General features: G+C 44.7%; 1 pseudogene; it reads right to left on the bottom strand.

Moving 5' to 3' along the window:
* Window positions 1-1581: 1581 nt before the first annotated feature.
* On the bottom strand, window positions 1582-2426 carry LOC138813137 (coenzyme Q-binding protein COQ10 homolog B, mitochondrial pseudogene; annotated as a pseudogene).
* Window positions 2427-14575: the final 12149 nt, after the last annotated feature.

The following is a 14575-nucleotide window of genomic DNA, read 5'->3' as shown; positions in this document are numbered from 1 at the left end:
AAGCATTTGGGAATAATAAGGTATTTTAATAGAAAATAATACGTGAAAGGGCTTAAACAACTGAATGGGGAGGAAAGGACAAGTCATTGTCTCCTTCCTGTGTCCAATGCCTGAGACTGTGTCCAATACCTACACTGAATTCAGCATGAACTCAGTAATAATACCATAGTACAAGGAAGTGGGCTCACAGACCCTGGTTGTGCTACTGAGACCCCTGAGTCCATTGAAATGGAGCAAGGGGAAATTCCTCATATACCTACTTAGTGGTCAGCCTTGGACTATTCTAACTCATACATAAAATGCAGCATCTAATGCAGGTAACTCTAGTCAGGAATCTAAGTAAATGTATAAATGGGCCTGGAGATGTTTAACTGTCCAAAAAGGAGCCATATGCATGTTTTCTCTACTATGCAGAAGTTAGATCTGAAACACCCTGAGAAATGAAAATCATACAGCACTCTAGGCATTCACACACACAATGTGACCAAAGAAGGACACTCTTAGGGGAAGAACACAAATGTGCAATGCCTATGTGCATCTGATCATACAAAATATTTATTGAATTTATTGCAGCATTATTTACCATAGCTAAGATATGGAACCAACCCAGATGCCCCTCAGTAGATGAATGGATCAAGAAAATGTGGTATATATACACAATGGAATTCTATGCCTCCATCAGAAAGAATGACATTTCCCCATTTGTTAGGAAATGGAAAGGTTTGAAAAAAATTATATTAAGTGAAGTAAGCCAGGCCCAAAGAAGCATAGGTCCCATGGTTTCCCTTATTTGCAATATCTAGTATAGGTATGAGTCAAGCGGAAAAGGTCAGATAATGTGATGTTAGGAAAATGAACCCTTAAATATGTATTTTAATGTTTTCGTTTCTTTCATGCATGTGTTTCTAATGCATTTATAAGATTATTTCTTTGTTGCTTTGTATGTCCCTCCCCCACAGTGTAACCCCCGCTTTCACTATATTTGATGTCAGTATAACATGTGGAGGAGATGGGGACAAACAAGTCGTTTAAGGATTCAGGTGGACCTGTTGCAACAATGAGAAGTACAAAATGTCATGTCAAAACCAGCTTTACAATGTCGGTGTGGGGGGGGGGGTATAATTGGGTGGGGGGAGGGGGGAGGCTGGGAAGGGAGGTGAAGGGTAAACAAAGGAGGAGGCTACAATGCTTGGTAAGAAATGTATGCATTATCCTGCCCATGTAATTGTAGCCCTCTGTACAGTATGTTCTCAAATAAAATAAAATAATATTAAAAATAATAATAATAAAAAAATTATTTCTGGGGCTGGGAAGGTGGCTCAGTGGTAGAGCGCTTGCCTTGCATGCCTGAGGCCCTGGGTGCAATTCCTCAACACCACATAAGCAAAAAGAAAAAAGCCAGAAGTGGTGCTGTGGCTCAAGTGGTAGAGTGCTAGCCTTGAGCTGAAGAGCTGAGGGACAGCGCCCAGACCCAGAGTTCAGGCCCCACGACCGGACCCCCCCAAAAAAAATGTTTTCTGACTTCCAAAAACAAATCAAGAAAGCACTTCCTAAACAAAGCAAATAGTAGGTCACACGGGATCATTTTTCCCTTTGTTTATGATGAACTTCACAAAGCACTAATTTCCAAGGTATGTGTGTTGCTGGACCATACAACTTACATGCTCTTCTTTGAAAGACAGCTACTATCTGTTTGACAACTTCATTAAAACACAACAGAGCAAACCGAGAGTGTAGAAGTGAGTGGAATTCAAAAGAAATAGAAAACTCCAGGTTACAAGTTCTTGGGTATCCAGGAATTCCTGGGATAAAATGCCAAATAGTCTCAAAATGATTGAAAAATTTCCCATCAGTACAGGATGCCTTTACTAAATGTGATTTCACCAAGGTCACTATAGGTGTATGTTTCTCCAACAAAACAGAAACCCACCAGATCTCTTTGATCTGGACTAAAAAAAAAGATATCTCATTTTGCATCAAGGGGCTTATAGGGGCTGGGAAGGTGGCTCAGTGGTAGAGTGCTTACCTTGCATGCATGAGGCCCTGGGTTCAATTCCTCAGCACCACATAAGCAAAAAGAAAAAAAGCCGGAAGTGATGCCGTGGCTCAAGTGGTAGAGTGCTAGCCTTGAGCTGAAGAGCTGAGGGACAGCGCCCAGGCCCAGAGTTCAGGCCCCATGACTGGACCAAAACAAAAAACAAAACAAAAAAAAAAGGAATGCTTATAATCCTCCATTCCTGATACTATAAATTTCTTGTATCCAGTAGCCTATACTTCTTCTTTCTGAGTATTCTTTTCGTCTGTTTATTAATCGTGCTATGATTTTGAAGCAAGTTCATTCACATATCTCTTGGGAAAAATGGAAGTATTTACTGGAAGAGATCTGTTCATCAGAAAACCATGGAAGCTAAATATTTGCTGCTGTGTGCAGATACCTTGGGTCCAGCAGCTGTTGCCAGCTTAAGAGGACATCTCAAGGCTACCTTTGTCAGGGCCTCCTGACTGGTTCAAGCTGCCATGTTCACTTCAGTAATGCCTTTTGATGCACTTCTCTGCTCCCATAACCATCTATTGATCACTCTTCTTTAGCAATTAGGATGTCTGTTTCTGAGACACTCTCCTAGTATGCAGTAAAGGCTAGCCTCCAAATCATGGTCTTTCAGCTTCAGTCCCCTGGGTTCTGGGATTACATATGTAAACCATCAAGACTGGTTAGTCTGGTGCATCTTTATGCAAGGACATCAGATCAGACTTCTCCACCCCATCCTACCCCACCCCTGCCAAGAGCTTACTACTGTATGTAGAATGAAATACAAATTCTATATCAGGGCCAATTGGATCACAGTGTCCTATGAATTTCCTCCTTGGGTGTGATCCCATCTGTGGCTAATCTATGCACTAATCACTGTCACACTGCCAATTTTCATCACCTGCATGTTGGCGTGAAGCTTGCTTCTGTGTCTGGGTCTCTGTTCATATCTTCTTTTTTTTTTTTCTTTTTCTGGTCGTGGGGCTTGAACTCTGGGCTGGATGATGAAGAAGAAAGTTCCAGGCCGGGTGCCAATGCCCACACCTGTAAACCTAGCTACTCAGGAGGCTGAGATCTGAGGATCACATTTCAAAGTCAGCCCAGTCAGGAAAGTCTGTGAGTCTCTTACCTCCAATTAACCACCAGAAAACCGGAAGTGGTGCTGTGGCTCAAGTGGTAGTGTGCTAGCCTTGAGCTGAAGAGCTCAGGGAAAACACCCAGGTCCAGACTTCAAGCCCCATGACTGACCAAAACAAACAAAAAAAAAAAAAAAAGCAAAGAGTAGAGATAGAAGGTGCATGCCCCTCTTCAGACCTTCTCTTGAACCCATGGCATTCCCACTCAGTGCCCTTCAGAATGGCAGCCTCTCCCCTCTGAAATCCATAGTTTGGAAGCCTAGAAGAGGGTGTGGAGTTTGGGATCCATTAAGAGTCCTGCAGTCAGCCTGCTAAATCCTGCATAGGGTCGTGACTCACTGCTCCCTTGAAAGAGCAGTCTACATCACTGCCTGAGAAGTGCCTGGTAGGAGAGCAGTCTACATCACTGCCTGAGAAGGGCCTGGTAGGAGAGCAGTCTACATCACTGCCTGAGCAGTGCCTGGTAGGAGAGGTCTGTGTTGCTATCAGAGGTAAAAGTGGGAATCAAGGGGGCTTTGCTTTTTATTTGACACGGAGAGTAAGTTGATAATGGCTCTGCCTGGGCTTGGGTGCACTACAATCTCTGCTTCAGTTGATGGAGAACAGATGGGATGGGTCCTGGCCTGCCGATCGCCTTCCTGGGTCACCAGACTTGAGCACTCTTCCACACCACTCACATTAAATCACAAAGCCGAGCGGGGCCGTATGTTCTCTTGAAGAGTGCAAGATTGAATAGCTGAAGCTGAAAAGGCCCAGCTCCTCCTACTACTACTCCTTCTCCTGATCCTCCTCCTCCTCTACCTCTTCTTTTTTTCTTTTTATTGTGAAAATACTGTGCAGAGGGGTTACAATTACATGGGCAAGATAATGAGTACATCTCTTATCAAGCATTGTAGACTCCTTCTTTGTTTCCTCTTCCCATCCCTTCCCATCCTCCCCCTGCCCCCTCACCCAATCCTCCCCTCATCCCCCCCCCCACCAAAGTTGTAAAGTTCATTTTCAACATCGACTTGTACATCTCTCTACCTCTTCTTGCTCCCTCGGCCACTCTAGCTCCTCCTCCTATTTCTCCTGCTCCTCCTCCTCCTTTCCTCTTCTTCTTTTTCTTCTATAGTAATCCCAAGGGATAGAGGGAAATGACCATAGGCTATGATAGCCATGTGTGCTTCTGTCAGGGAAGATTTGAGAATATTCATGGGGAGTGGATAGTGAAGAAAAAATGAAATTAGAGGATCTAAGTGTGACTGTTTTCCATTCTCTACAGTCACTCACTGCAAATCTCTCACGGACATCATTTCTCTTCGCCTGGTAACCTCCTCTTCATGATTCAAATCCAGCATTGTCAACTCCAGAGCACCAACCAATTGATGGTGTTAGAAGAAGGGAAGGGAAGGAAATTCAGTGGTAGAAAAAAGAAAGGAGGGAGATTTTGAAGTATGGAAATGAGTGAAAATATGGGAAAAGGATGAACAGAGAGAATGCCTGTGCTAAGAAAAAATAAAGGGAAAAAAAGAAAGAATAATGGGGGAAAAGGGATGGGATAACAGAGGGGTCAGAGGATGTAAGGAAAAACAGAAGAAAAGATGAGAGAATAGAACGATGGAGGCACAGGAGAATGTGGATGAAAGGATGAGGCAGGGGCCCATGGGAGTTCTAAGGATGATGACATCAGAAGAGGAAAACATGGATTGGAGGATAAGGGGTTGAGGTAAGGAAGGTTGCCATCAGGGGAGGGATGGAAAATCAGGCAAGGAGAATGGAGGAACGGAGGATGAGGGGCACTCGCTCCTCTGTACAGCTCAGATTCTTCCCTCTCTTTCAGTAGGACTCCTGGGATATCTGTAGCCCAAGAGTTAAAAGGAGGAGAGGTGTGGCTGGGAAGGTGGCTCAGTGGTAGAGCGCTTGCCTTGCATGCCAGAGGCCCTGGTTTCGATTCCTCAGCACCACATAAGCAAAAAAGAAAAAAAGCCGGAAGTGGCGCTGTGGCTCAAGTGGTAGAGCGCTAGCCTTGAGCTGAGGAGCTGAGGGACAGCGCCCAGGCCCAGAGTTCAGGCCCCACGACTGGACCCAAAAAATAATAATAAATAAATAAATAAAATAACAATAAAAGGAGGAGAGATGTAGGAGAAGCAACACTGAGCAAGGTCTCAGAGCTCAGGTCAGAGCTCAGGAGTGACCACTGCCTGTCTCCCCTGTGCTCTTGCTCTGAGGCCCAGATATTTGAAAACAGAAAGCTCAAGATCTAGAGGAAACATATTAGTGGTCGTGAGAGGAGGGGGATCAGGACAGGCCTGTAGAGCAGCAGGGCACACAGAGCAAAGGACTTCTCCTGCCCTGCCTCATCATCACCCAGAGCCTGCAGAGAGAGCAGGGCACAGACATTACAGCAAGGGATATGAGGGCTCTGTGTCTGCCAGAGCAGCTCCTTGGTGGAACACATTGGGATGGGTGCCTTGGTTTTCTTGTTTGATATCAACTGTGCATGAATTGTGCCTCTGCCTGGGCTTGGACACACAACCACATCTACCCAATGTGTAAGGAGTCTGGTTCTAAATCTGCTGATGACCATCCTGAGCCACCAGGCATGAAGCCACATTTGTACCACTCCCCTTCTCTCACTGAGCTGGATTGGGGGCAGATGTTCTCTTCACCAATGCTGGCTTGAGCAGCTGAAACAAACTGTTTCATTTTCTCCTCCTTCTGTTTTTTTCTCCATCTTTTGAAGAATCAGGTGATAGAGCTGAGAGATGATAGAATATACCAGCCATGTCTGCTCCTGGATTTAAGGATATGAATGGGGATTACATAGTGAAGAGAAATCAGATGATCTGAGTGTTGCTGATTTCTTCTCTCTCCAGTCACTCACTTCAAGGCTCTCACTGAGATTGTTTGTCTTGGCCTAGTAAACTCCTGTGCACTGTTCAAAACCCAGCATCGTCAACTCCAGAGCATTAGCCAATTGATGGTGTTGGAAGAAGGGAAGGGGAAGGGATTAGGTGGTAGAAAACACCAAGTGGGGAGATGATTTTGAGGTGTGGAAATGGGTAAAAATATGGGAAAGGGTTGGGCTGAGAATTCCTGTGCTTAGGAAGGATAATGGGGAAAGAGGAATGGAATAACAGAAGATGGAAGAATGGTGGGAGAGAAAGAAGACAGAATCAGAAGATGGAGGGACAAGAGAATGTGGATTCGAGGATGAGGCACGAGGACCATGGAAGATATAAGGATGACAACGGGAGGAGGAAAGGCTGGATTGGAGGGTAAGGGGTTGAGAAAGGGGAGTATGGCATCAGGAGGATGGAGTGATAGAAAGAGTGAGGAGAATTCAGGAATGGGGGATGAGTTGTACTCACTACTCTATACTGCTCAGATTCTTTCTTCTCTTTGAGTAGGATTCCTGGGATAGTTGAAGCAGCAGAGCTGACAGGAGGAATGTTGTAGGAGAAGCAACAGTGAACGTGGTCTCAGAGTGCAGGACAGAGCCTAGGTCTGCCCATTGCTGGTTTTCTTAGCACTTTCTGGCTCTGAAGCCCAGATATTTGAAAGCCTCTAAAAGAAACAGATTATTGGCCAGGGAAGGACGGGATCAGGACAGGCCTGTAGAGCAGCAGGGGCACACAGCCTGCACACCCCTTCCTACCCTGCATCACCATCACACAGAGCCTGCAGAGAGAGCCAGGGTACAGACTCTACAGCAAGAGAGGGCAGCTGGCTCTCAGCATGGAAGGCCCTGCATCTGCTATGGCAGCTCTTTAGTAGAACACATTGGAGCTGGGACAGAAAGCATCTTTCCTAGTTCCCATGGTTAGGAAACAATCCCAACCCCCTTGCTTATACTGCCATGCTAAGAGGGCCACTGATATGAGCCACTGATAGTGTGGAGAAGAACATGATTGGCTGTTGGACATATGCACAGAAAGTGAAGCACCTCCTAATAATAATCGCAGGAAAACGCCCCAGCTACACTGAATGACCCAATCGTCACATACGAGCAATTTCACTTCTTTGTAGTGTGGTTTTCTTTCTGTGTTCTGCCTTGCTTTCCTTCGATGAAACCACATTATCTCCACAGACAGTACTACATGCTGGGAATTCAGCTTACAATGTGAACCTAGCGTTGGCAGATTGTTTTCAATTCATCACATGGACAAAAGTCCATGGCCCCAAAGGGTCATGACCATATAAGAATCCAAAATGAACTGGGCGCTGGTGGCTCACGCCTGTAATCCTAGCTACTCAGGAGGCTGAGATCTGAGGATCGCAGTTCAAAGCCAGCCCGGGCAGGAAAGACCGTGAGACTCCTATCTCCAATAAACCACCAGAAAACCTGAAGTGGCGCTGTAGCTCAAGTGGTAGAGTGCTTGCCTTGAGCTGAAGAGCTGAGGGACAGCGCCCAGGCCCAGAGTTCAAGCCCCACGACCGACAAAAAAAAAAAAAGAATCCAAAATGCATTTAATCCATCTCTATGAGTCTCCAAAGTCTTTCTAATTCCAATGTTGTTTTTCAAATGTTGAAGCACAAAGACTCTTCAAGCACTGGGGCATACTTGTAGCTTACAGTCTCTAGGAAGTAAAAAGTAAGTAACAGACTTCCAAGATCAAAGGATACAGAGTATACATTCCCATTCCAAATGAGAGGAGTTGAGATACAGAAAGGGATGACAAAGCATGATGGAAATCCAGCAGGAAACATTTGATCCTGTGTCTACACACCAGCACGGGTGCATGAGGTGAGGCTCAATGGCCTTGGGCAGTCCTGTCTCCGTGGCCTTATCCAGCATCATACAGCATCACTCCTCGGGGTCCTTCTCCTTGCTGCTTGTGGCTTTCTTGCCAAGAATTCCACATTACTGACATCTCCAACTTCCTTGTCTCTCTAACTGCCTCTTGTGCAGTGTGCTCTACCCTCTCATTAATTCTATCTCCCTGGTACATATTATTGCCTGGGTTTCCTTGCCTTCATGATCCTGTAACTTGCATTCAGCATACCTGCAAAACCAGGATCCCATGACCAACACCACCTAGGCCTGCTGTTAGCCAGAGCTATAGTCACACCTGTTGGGGCCACAGCCGCTGTGGCTTTTGAGCACTTGGGCAAGTGAACATGGAAAGCCTGATGAGGATACGGGGCCCCAGCAATGCCCTGTTCTCAAGGGAAAGTCTTTCAATGTGTTTGTACTTGGATGACCCTTGGGTGGAGTATGGCCCATTCCTGAGTGGCCCCATGGGCGGTCATGGCTTCTGAGTAGCCTCAAGGGTTGTCTTGGCTGCTGCTGCTGCTCTTTGTTGTTGTTGTTGCTGCTGCTGCTGTTGTTGTTGTTGTTTCTACTGCTGCTGTTATCATCCTCCTCCTCCTCCTTTATCTCCTTCACCTTCTTCATCTGAGCTTGCACTCAGGGCCTGGGCCCTGTGTCTGAGCTTTTGTGCTCGAGCCTCTGGTACAAAATCTTCACCATCCATCACTTATCAGTATTCTGGTTTGATCTCTAATAAGAATAACCTAGCTGGGCACTAGTGGCCCATGCCTGTAATCCTAGCTACTCAGGAGGCTGAGATCTGAGGATCATGGTTCAAAGTCAGCTCTGGCAGGAAAAGTCCATGAGACTCTTATTTCCAATAAGCCACCAGAAAACTGGAAGTGGCGCTGTGGCTCAAGTGGTAGAGCACTGAAGAGCGCAGGGATAGCACCCAGGCCCTGAGTTCAAGCCCCACAACCAAAAAAAAAAAAAAAAAAAAAGAATAACCTATGAAGTTCTGCCTAATTCATTCCAGAATTCCTTAGTCTGGTTATCCAAATGTTTATAAATCCTTCCTGTACATCAGTAGTCAAGTCTTAAAAGCTTAAAAGTCTTAAAAGTCAAGCTTTGTCACCAAAATGACTTCACTTTTCTATCTTACTATTTCTCTGTCTTACTCAGACTTTGCCTTGCTATGATAAAAACATCTGACAAAAGCCACTTAAGGGGTGATGGATTTATTTTGGCTCATGTTTGTAGATGTGTGAATACAAAATCTACCCATTTCTAATCAACAGATATAAACTATTCAAGGGATGACGGATTTATTTTGGCTCATGTTTATGGATGTGTGAATAGCCTTTTAACCTGTCTTACTACTACTTTTGCTTGGCTGTCATCAATTGTTAACAGCTACAGACAATGTTATGAAACTATATTGGGTTCCACATTCCCAAGTTTTAGAACATCTAGGGCCTACGGGCCTTTAGAACAAAATGAGGGGCACCTGGAACTGGAACAACAAGCCCTGGAGAACTCTGCCTCGGATCTGACCCCATCTTTTCTACATGTGCTGAGTCTGCCACACTTGTCTCCTTTCAAAGGAGTTACCAAGCTTGCTCCCTGTCTGTGCCTTTGAACACATTTCATCATTGCTGTTTACTGCTGCATTTCTCTGTAACTCTGTACAAAAATCCACTTGTGTTTGAGCTCTTCCTGTTCCCAAAATCTCAAATCAAGCATCATCTTCTCAGAGACACCTTCTCAGACCAGTCAGCCCAAGTCTTCATGATACCATATTTGTTTCAGAGGACATGTCACAACAAACACTTGTTGACCTATTTGCAGGTCCCCACTGGGGATGCCAGCGTCTTGAGGGAAGGGATCTACCCATAGGCCAGGCCAGCCACACTCTCTCTACACCAAATCACATCCTTGTCTCTGGGTTTATGTCTATTGAGTAACAATCAAATCTTCTTTCATCCAGTGTCAAAAACTAACACTGCAGAACAACCCACAAATATGCACCTGTGGATTCAAGCCCCCCCCCAGCTAAAAATACAAACACCACCTGCTGCTAACCATTGCTCATATTGTCTACCTGGAGGCATCAGAATAGGATCATCAAGAACCCCTCAAAGGCTGCAGCCTTCACTATCAGAGAACTTCATTGTGAAATGTTAGATCAAGACTTTCTTATCATTCAACCCTCTCTCTATTCTACTACAACTCTCTTATTTCTCAAGAGTGATTATTTCCTGAAAGCCATAAAAATGATGCATTTATCAAATGTCTACTACTAATTATTGTGTATTGTTTCACTTTTAATCTTCTAGAACATCAGTCTTATCTCTCTTGTGTTCATTCTGTTGTCTCGGAGTACCTCTGTATAGTTCTTCTACCAGTTAATAACAACAACAACATACAAAAACCTCTATACACTCCCACCAGAGCATGGATGCTGTTCTGATATTAATCTATTGTTGAATCTCATATCTTCCACACCACTTTTTAAATAAAAACCGAATAGGCCAGGCACTGGTGGCTCACACCTGTAATCCTAGCCACTCAGGAGGCTGAGATCTGAGGATCACAGTTTGAAGCCAGCCCAGGCAGAAAAGTCCCCAAGAGATTCTTATCTCCAATTAACCACTCAAAAACAAAAACAAAAAATAAAGAACTGGAGCTGTGACTCAAAGTGGTAGAGTACTAGCCTCGTGCAAAAGAGCTCAGGAACAGTGGCCAAGCTCCAATTGGGGGAAAAAAATACATAGACATGGGAGATTTTTCACTATGGGAAGAACTCTTTTTGTACTTGTACTTGTTGCAAATGTGACTATGGAGGGAGAGCAATCATTAGAACATCTCACTTTCTTCTAAGACTTAGAGGGATTCTGAATATAAATGCATTCTCTTTATTTCATAATCTGTCCCTTGGTGTTTTGTTTTTTTAATTTATTTTTCTTCAGTGCTAGGGTTTGTGCTATAAAGTGCTCTACCACTTAAGCCATATTCCTAGACCATGATTTTTTTTCTTTTATTTTCTTTTCTTATACTATTGGGGATTAAACATAAGGTATCTTGCTTTTTAAGAACTGTACTACACCCCCAATCCTATAAAAGGAATAAGTCTTAGTCCAGGACTCTTAAAACTACTCCAAGCCAGTTGCCAGTTGTTCATGCTCTTAGCTACTCAGGAGGCTAAGACCTTAGAAGCATGGTTCAAAGCCTGCTTGGGCAGGAAGTCTGTGAGCCTCTTATTTCTAGTTAATTGGTAAAAAGCTAGAAGTCATAGAGTGCCAGCATTAAGTAAAAAGCTAAGGGACAGCACCCAGGCCCTGAGTTCAAGTTCCAGCACACATACATGTGCATGGGTAAACCTAAACCACACACACACACACACACACACACACACACACACACACACACACACACACACACACACACACACACACACACAATCTGTTTCAAATGAAGAAACATAATTTCCGAGCTAACAGAAGGCTCCAGCTGAATGTCTTCCAATACAAACAACTGGATCTAGCCATAAAAATAGCTAGAACAACCCAAACCTTTTAAAAATTTGATGTAGCATGAGCTAGGGCATTATGTGCTATCCCACTTCCTTTAACAGAGATCCAAATACATGTGCATATATGCATGCTGGGGCTATGTGCTAGAACAGAACTTTTATTTGTTGAATCCAGGATTTAGCTAACAATGGACTGAGCTATACCTCTAATCCAAGGGATTTTAATTTTTTTTTTGTAGTTTTGAGACAGAATCTCACTATGTAGCTCAAGCTGGCCTTGACTCACTATGTAACTCAAGTTGGCCTTGAACTCAAGATCCTCCTGCTTCTGATTCTAAGTTCTAGAAATATAAGAGTACGCTACCACACCTGGTTACCTCCAGAAAGAGTTCTTTTAAAAAATTCTTTTTTGCTGGTCCTGGGGCTTGAACTCTGGGCCTTGGCATTATTACTAACAGTGCTCAAGGCCAGCATTCTACCACTGAGCCATAGCTCCACTTGTGGCTTTTTGTGGTTAATTGTAGATAATCTCACAGACTTCCCAGGTTGGCTTAGAACTTCAATCCTCCAACCTCAGCCTCCTGGCTATCTAGGATTACAAGTGTGGCCTTTGGTTTTGAGACTTTGGTTTTGGCTTTAGCTGTTGCCTGTAGTGTAGATGTGTGCTGCATTCTATGCTGAGTCTCAGATGTGCAGCCACTGTCACATCAGCTGCCTGAAATACCTCACATCCACCTGCCCCTGGCTCATCTACAAACTGCATTCAGTGAGCCTTCTCTGATCCTAAGCAGAAAATCTGAGCAAGGAGGAAAATTGGCATGTCATACATTTAAAGTCCAGGGATGCAATCTCACCTGCCTTTGAGCAAAAGGAGTATTGGGAGACATACTGAGAAAGAACCAAAAGCACCCTCTGGTGTCCCAGAAGTAGAGGCTCACAGATACACCTCAGGGTCAGTACAAACTCTCCTGAGGCTGCTGGATGTACATAGACCATCAACGCCATACATACTTTGCAGACGGCCAACAGAATGCCCAGCACATGTCAAATGAACCATTGCTTTTGAGTAACGGCTTTATATTTGATTTACTGTGTCTTCCCTAAACGTAAAGTTTATAGAAATTTCTAGTCATAGAATTGTCCCTGCTTCCTGACAGCACCCTCTTTCCTTATGCCTTCCCTTAATTCCCCAATCATGACCTAATCCTGTAGTCGTTTCTAGCATCCTTACATTGGAAGCCCCAAGGTTCTCCACAGCATGTATGCTGATGCAATGAGGAATGAACCCAGTGTGTTTAAGTACAAGTGTGTTCGTTGGTGTGTCGTGATACAAAGGCACTGACATCCCATAATTTAAACCCTTCCTGTGGCCACCAACCCAGAGCCATCATCCTGCCTTCTCCCTGCTCTTCTCTTGTACTGAGGTTTTGAACTCAGAGCCTGGTGCTTACTAGTCTGGTACTCTACTATTTGGGTCACACCTCCAGTCTGGTTTCTGTTGGTTATTTTTGAGATCGGGTCTCAGTTTCCACCTGGCACAAGCCTGTGTTATGCTGTGCCAACATGATTTGCATCATGGCCAGGATCAAGGCATGGCCACCATGCCCAGCTTCCTTCTGGAGATGGACTGTTATAGGTCTTTTCTGTTTGGTCTGGCTTTGAATGGAGATTCTTCCAATGTCCTCCTCATTTTTGAATATGAGCCTCCATCCGTATTTTTTTTCTCCAATCATTGAAGAATGCATGCTCATCCTCTGTCCCCTCATTTACTGTCCTCCTCTCCCATCCCTGTGAAATCTGCCTGAGAGATTTCCCCCAAGCATGCCTGTGGCCTGACAAGGGCTGACTCAGCTGTTCCCCTGGGGATGATTTCCAGCTTTCCTGAACCAGACACAGTACAGCAGCAACCCAGGTAGAGGGGGTCAAACAGGGGTGGCTTGTGCATTTGCCTAAACTGGAACTTTTTTTTTTTTTTTGTCAGTTGTGGAGTTTGAACTCTAGGCCTGAGTGCTGTCCCTGAGCTCTTAAGCTCAAGGTGAGCGCTCTACCACTTGAGCCACAGTGCCACTTCTGTTTTCTGATGGTTAATTGGAGATAAGGGTCTCATGGACTTTCCTGCCTGGGCTGGCTTGGAACCACAATCCTCAGATCTCAGCCTCCTGAATAGCTAGGATTACAGGCGTGAGCACTGGTACCCGGCCTGGAACTTTCTTCTTCATCATTGTTGGCCTGAGGAGCTTATGGAACAGTGATTTGGGGAGATTTCTGCCTCACAGAAACTCCCACAGCTGAGCAGAGGCAAAATTATTAACCTACATCAATGTTCCTGTTTATAGGAAGCTGAACTTCATTTCCAGGTAAGGATACCTCTCGCAGCCTACCTGCTCCTCAGGCTGGAGGTGAGGGTGGAGCAATGTGGTGGAGATGATGGGGATGAAGTGACAGGGACCCAACCAAGCAGAACCCCAATAGGAGTGAAGCTGAGGATCTCCAGGACTAGGTCATGTGGCTACACCCTAGTGGGCTTCTTCAGGAGCATCCCCTCCTCTTCACATTAGGCCACATATTAAAGGGAGATGTCCACAGGCCCTTCTGTCTGTTAACCCATATCAGGTCTCAAAACCAAGATCCAGGTTATGAAATAAAGACAATAAATTTATGTTCAGAATCCCTCTAAATCTTAGAAGAAAGCGAGATGGTCTAATGATTCCTCTCCCTCCATGTCACTGATGGTCACCTTGGCAACAAGTATAAATACAGAAAAAGTTGTTTCTCAAGTAAAAATACCCCATGTCTATCCATTTGTTTATTATTATTGTTGTTGTTTTGTTGGGGGGTTTTCAGTTGTGTTCTTGAACTCAGGTCTTGGGCACTGTCCCTGAGCTATTTGGCTCAAGGGTAGTGCTCAACCACTTTGAGCCACAGCACCTTCTGTCAAACAACACATGTGAGAGGTGTTTACTTCCTATCCTCACCAAGTCAGGTTCCACTAGATCAGCAGCACTACAGGGCATAGGCCAGAAACCTCCCTGGGAGACAGTGCTGTGATCTGAATGTCTGCATCCTCCCCCAAATTATTACATCCAAATCCTGATCCCCAGGTGATGGTGTTAGGAGGTCAGGTGTTTGGGGACTTGATGAAG

This window comes from Dipodomys merriami, unplaced genomic scaffold, assembly GCF_024711535.1.
Source record: "Dipodomys merriami isolate MVZ:Mamm:240054 unplaced genomic scaffold, mDipMer1.0.p SCAF_59, whole genome shotgun sequence".
In the NCBI taxonomy this organism is placed as follows: Eukaryota; Metazoa; Chordata; class Mammalia; order Rodentia; family Heteromyidae; genus Dipodomys; species Dipodomys merriami.
This window is presented reverse-complemented; position numbering and strand designations above follow the sequence as displayed.